Here is a 6,302-nt window from a genome sequence, read left to right as displayed (position 1 = left end):
TCTGCGGTGCTCCTTCATAAGCCAGGCGAAATGTGAGCGTCACTGAGTGCCCACCCCCCTTCCCACTGAGTGCCCACCCCCCTTCTCACTGAAGTCCCGCTGGAAGCAGGGAAAGTTCAGTGTGGCGTTGAAAGCGGTGGCTGAAGAGAGAGCAGACAAAGTCAATTCTGAAGAGATCCGTGTCCACCGATCCGGTAAACACCGTCAGCTCTAGATCTGCATGGCATGCTGTGGATTTAAGGACGGTTCTTCCTTGCCGCTCTCCGGGACTCGTGGGTACACAGGCTCGTCTTCTGCCCCGGTTGGCGTCCGAAGTTTCGGTCTCTCAGTTTGTAATAACGGACTTCATTCCCACTGGTGGGCTTTTTACTATTCCGTCTGTTAGACATTTTTTAATAACTAGTGGACTTTGTTCGATCGTGGATTTATCCAGTCACGGAAAGATAACGCACGTTTTGACTTTCATACGTAATGGGCCACTAGTGTGGGTCTTCCTATTCTAGCCGATTCGGTTGTTATTTTTGTATGGACATTGCCTTGGAGGTGCAAACTCTTTTTTTGACATATGACAAAAAATGAGAATGGGTGGCTGTCCGTTGAAGATGGTTATTTTCTTATGGTGTCTGCTGGTGATTTCTGGCTCCAGCTTCGAGATAGGATCCTATGATCTGGAGCGAGGCAGACCAGCCAAGTGCGAGCCCATCGTTATACCCATGTGCCAAGGGATCGGCTACAACTTGACCCGCATGCCCAATTTCATGGACCACGACAACCAGAAGGAGGCTGCGATCAAACTCAACGAATTTGCCCCTCTGGTGGAGTACGGTTGTGACCCGCAGCTCCGCTTCTTCCTCTGCTCCCTCTATGCCCCTATGTGCACGGACAAAGTGTCCACCTCCATCCCTGCCTGTCGACCCATGTGCGAGCAGGCCAGGCAGAAGTGTTCCCCCATCATGGAGAAGTTTAACTACGCCTGGCCCGACTCCCTGGACTGCTCCAAGCTGCCCACCAGGAACGACCCCAACGCCCTGTGCATGGAGGCTCCGGAGAACGACACCAGACCCGAGACCAAGAAGGGAGAGGGCATGCTCCCGGTGCCCCCCCCGCGCCCGACAGCCGGGCGGCGTCGGCGGTGGCGGCGGTGGCGGCGCCGGCCACTCGGGGGGCGCCCCGGGCTCCTGCGAGAACCCAGAGAAGTTCCAGTACGTGGAGAAGAGCCAGTCGTGCGCGCCCCGCTGCTCCTCGGCCGTGGACGTGTTCTGGTCACGGCGGGACAAGGACTTCGCCTTCATCTGGATGACGGTGTGGTCCACGCTGTGCTTCGTGTCCACCGCCTTCACCGTGCTCACCTTCCTGCTGGACCCGCACCGCTTCCAGTACCCCGAGCGGCCCATCATCTTCCTCTCCATGTGCTACAACGTCTACTCGGTGGCCTTCATCATCCGCTCGGTGGCCGGCGCCGAGAACATCGCCTGCGACCGGGAGAACGGCGAGCTGTACATCATCCAGGAGGGGCTCGAGTCCACGGGCTGCACCATCGTCTTCCTCATCCTCTACTACTTCGGCATGGCCTCGTCCATCTGGTGGGTGATCCTCACGCTCACCTGGTTCCTGGCCGCCGGCAAGAAGTGGGGCCACGAGGCCATCGAGGCGCACAGCAACTACTTCCACATGGCGGCCTGGGGCGTGCCCGCCCTCAAGACCATTGTCATCCTCACCATGAGGAAGGTGGCGGGCGACGAGCTGACGGGCCTGTGCTACGTGGGCAGCATGGACGCGGCCGCCCTCACGGGCTTCGTGCTCATCCCCCTGGCCTGCTACCTGGTGGTGGGCACCTCCTTCATCCTGACAGGCTTCGTGGCGCTCTTCCACATCCGCCGGGTGATGAAGACGGAGGGCACCAACACGGAGAAGCTGGAGAAGCTGATGGTGAAGATCGGCGTGTACTCCATCCTGTACACGGTGCCCGCCACCTGCGTCATCGTGTGCTACTTCTACGAGCGCCTCAACATGGACTACTGGCGCTCCCGCGGCCTGGAGGCCCGCTGCGCCTCTCTGCCGGGCCGCCGGAACGAGGGCTGCGCGCTGGACGCCTCGGTGCCGGCGGTGGCCGTGTTCATGCTGAAGATCTTCATGTCGCTGGTGGTGGGCATCACCAGCGGCGTGTGGGTGTGGAGCTCCAAGACGCTGCAGACCTGGCAGCAGCTGTGCAGCCGGAAGCTGGCGGCCGACAGGACGGCCGGCGGGGGCAGGAAGCCGTGTGGCGGGGGCACCTGCGGCAGCACGCACTGCCACTACAAGGCCCCCCCCGCCGTGGTGCTGCACATGGCCAAGCCGGACCCCCACTCGGACAACCCCACGCACGTGTGATGTGCGTGTGGTGGTGGTGGGGGGGGGGGGGGTGGGGTGCAAGCACAGACAATGTTACTGATTGAGGGCACATTGACGAGTGGGGGGGTGGGGGGGGGGGCACTGTGCAGTGTGTTGCCGCCACAAAACACAAGCGCACTCATGTTAACACACACACTTACACTTTGATGTACACAAACACTTTATGCCTTGTGTAAGGAGCTGCTAGAAAAAGACTTTACCTGAACTGACTGATCTGTCGTTTTCTCTCTCTCTCTCTCTCTCTCTCTCTCTCTCTCTCTCTCTCTCTCTCTCTCTCTCTCTCTCTCTCGCTCGCTCTCTGTGCTGTAGCCGAGGGACACACCGCACTGGCATCAGTCAGAAGGAACTATCATTAACAGTGTTCAAAGAGACATTACCAGTGTTGTTATCTCCTGTGTCTGTCAGGTTGTTTCCTCTGCAGTAGATATGCCCAGTATTGCAGAGCAAAGAGGAGTAGAAGAAGAATGGAAATGCATGGCAAATGTTAAGGAGATGTCGTTTTGTGCTCCCTAAAAGTGGCATGGTTATCTGTATAAATGTGTATAGATGTGTTATTTATTGTAAATATATTTAATTTATGTTTACTTTGGCTCTTACCGGATCTACTGTTTTATTTGTTTAGATGCATTCATTAAAGCTCCAGTACTGAAGGTCAAGGGAAATTAAGTGCCTTTTTCTTTTTTAAAGAAAGGATAATAAATTCTTCATACACAATGTTGAGCCAATGTTTGGTGTTTGTTGTGCCTACATGCCCATGTACTGTTACCTAATCTCATTATTCATATTGAAGGATATTAAAAGGTATATAGCCATGAAACACAGCATCTCAAACAGCTGCCGTCACGTTTCTTCTCAATCTCCTGCAGCACCTCTGCTTCCCTCCCTGTCAATCTCTTGACACTTCTGACAGCAAGACTGCACCAAATGCGCCGGCTTCTTGTATTTATTTATTTTATTCAAGTGCACAGTTCGTCCCCCCCCCGGCATGGCTGACAATAATCCTCAAAGAGAATCATTGATGAATGGAGTGACTAACCATGGCAATGTAGCCTATTCATGTTTGCGTCTTCACCCTCGTCCTCAAAACACAGGAGCAGCTTGCGGAAGAATGTATTTAATTAATGTTATAATCCCCCCCCTCCACACGCGCGCACGCACACACACACACACACACACACACACACACACACACACACACACACACACACACACACACACACACACACACACACACACACACACACACACACACACACACACACACACACACACACACACACACACGCACACCACCCCCACCGCCACCGCCACCCCAACCCAAATCACTATTGTGCCCCCTCTCTCTTTCACTGTTGCGTTTGATCCCCATGCAAATACGCACCACTTTGATCTGGGGGGGACCAACGTGAAGTGGTTTTCAGCCCCATTGCACGCATCCAATGATAGCCTTTAAATCTGGCACCAGCACATTGTAATTGAGTCTTATGACTGTCAATGCTAAAATGTTGGTTCATTTAAATGTCAGCCTACACACGCTTCACTAATTGGGGCTATTTTGATTGTAAAATATAGCATATTTTTCTGGCATATGTTAAAATACGTATAGTTTCCATTTCCTCCCCCCCAAAAAAATAAAGTTAAATAAATCACTTTAATTGGAAAATTGGAGCTGACAGCTGTCACTGTCCAAACAAACAGCTTCTAGTTTTTACTGTGTTTGACAGCGGACATGATTGTTTATTGCGTCTGTGTAATCGTTCTGTGTCACCTCCATCTAATGGCAATGGCACCATGGAAAAATAGGATGACCGGGAGCCTGTTTTCATACGTTGCGTCACTGACTGCGTTACTGGCAGCCTGCTCGACGGGAATTCTTCTCGTCTTAACACAGCCATATTTCTGCTACCTTTGCCAAAGCCTAAAAGTAAAAGTAAAATGAACTTTTTACATTTAGAGATAATCACCCGAGAGTTCCCCTCTGACCTGTTTCACTAAGAGCTAAATATTGTTTATTTTCCATTTATTTTGGGTTGATTTACTTCCTAGCCCCTACGGTAAATCAAAGTGGGGGGTTTCGGGGGTTTTGTAGCAAATGAACCACATTTCCAGGTGTTACCGGGTTTCCTGGTTGTGCGTGTGCGTGCCACTTTAAACGACCCCTTCCCGACACTTGCACTTACTCACCAGGTGTTCGGTGTCAGCCTCGAACACGACACATGTCACCGGCAATGACAATCATCTTCCTGCTGCTTTCTCCCACTGCCTCCCAGGGTTCTGCGGCCGTTCTGGTGGTGAGACACCATGTGTGTGCAGCACTGTTTAAAATGCAGAGTTGGACTCAGAACGGGGATTGCAGCCAGAGGGCCTGGGTTCGGTGTTGATCGAGCCACATGTTCCAGTTCATGGGGTGCCTGAAAGGGGGGGGGTTGGGGAGGGAGGGTTGGGGGAGGTAAGCGTGCTTCCTCTCCGGTTTACACTCCAGTGACACGAGCCAGGGAGGCCAAACACTTGCTCTGTGAGACACAAACCAGCTTGTCCCACCTGCGCTCAGCTACACACACACACACACTACTGATTAGATAGAGGGAACAGGAATAGGAAGTGGTTTAAGCACATGGACAGAAGAAAAAATTAATAAAAAGGGAGAGGAAAGTGTTTCTTTGACTTTTGTCTAGTCTGTCGCAGGATTCTCCATCTATTTTTTGTCTTGTCTTATCTTCGTCTACATTTCTTTTTTTGTCACAGCGATGAATGCAGAGCATGGCCTCAAACTATTCCAAAATGTTTCCAGGTGGAATGTATCAAAATAACCAGGAGAGCCCCCTGCTGCACCTTTATTGTGTTCTATCTGCTCCAGTTTCTGTTCCAGCGTATAAAGTCTGTCCTTGCGTTTTCAGGTCACTGACTGCTACTCTTAGAGCAGTACAGCGTGGTGCTTTTAAGAGAGGAAGAGAGTTCGCACAGTATTCTTTTGATAGTGCGGTGAAAGAGTCTAAAAAGCAGCGTTTGTTTGAGCTGCGGTTCCTCCTGGCGCCGGGAGCAGCCCAGGCAGACGCACAGCCGGGAGCACCTTCTCCAACGCACGCACCTGAGGTCGGCACGCCTGGACCGCTGCCAGCCAATCAGCACCCAGGGCCCAGGTCAGATCCCCACCTCGTCTTTCACTACTGCCCAATTTCAGAGCGGGTGAGTCAGCCAAGGCCTGGTCCCCCGATGATTCACACTGTCTTCTTCTCTGGGCTCCTCGGTTAAACAGTGCCAGAGTCGGTCGCAAGTGGGTCGTTCCACTGGAACCAAATGGGAGGGGATATTTCTCTTCTTCTTTCAAACTTCCCCCCTGTATTTTGTCAAAACCTAGAGAGACGTATTTGTCACAAGGAAACCTCAGCGTCGTTGTAACCCCCCCCCCCCCTGTAATCCCCCCCTCCCCCCCTCCCTCCCATCCCACCATTATTCGGTTTTCTATGAAAAGGTTGCATGTGTGCAATGTTAAATGCTAATAAGCTACCCCCGGTTGCGCCGCCGCTGACACAATTGTTTGTGTGTGCCGTAGACGGGGAGTGGAAGCCCCTCCATCTGGTCCCGCTCTGATGAAAGGGGATCGTTACGGCATCACGGACCCTTGCTTCTGCACCTACACCCCCCTACCCCCACTGCCCCCCCCACCACCCCACCTCACCCCACCCTTAAGGGGAGTGGGAGGGGAGAGTGGAAGAAAAGAAAGCATCCTTCATTACCCCCCCCCCCCCCCCGTCACCCTCACCCCGCCCCCCCCCCCTCCGCGAGCACTATCCCTTTCCTGTGCTGTTTTGATGTGTAAATGAGCGCATTGAAAACCTGCAGGCCCCCAAAGAGATGCTTTCCATGAAAATGCGGGCAGTCGGAGAGCACCAGTTCACACACAGCCCCGC

At 53.1% G+C, this 6,302-nt stretch overlaps 1 pseudogene across 1 annotated transcript; it reads left to right on the top strand.

Annotated features, from left to right (window-relative positions):
• The first annotated feature begins 117 nt into the window (after positions 1-117).
• On the top strand, positions 118-3,095 carry LOC311373592 (frizzled-9 pseudogene; annotated as a pseudogene). The gene has a single exon. The product of its transcript is annotated as a frizzled-9 pseudogene (transcript).
• Positions 3,096-6,302: the final 3,207 nt, after the last annotated feature.

This window comes from Micromesistius poutassou (genome assembly GCF_964030765.1).
Source record: "Micromesistius poutassou genome assembly, contig: SCAFFOLD_4939, whole genome shotgun sequence".
In the NCBI taxonomy this organism is placed as follows: domain Eukaryota; kingdom Metazoa; phylum Chordata; class Actinopteri; order Gadiformes; family Gadidae; genus Micromesistius; species Micromesistius poutassou.
This window is presented reverse-complemented; position numbering and strand designations above follow the sequence as displayed.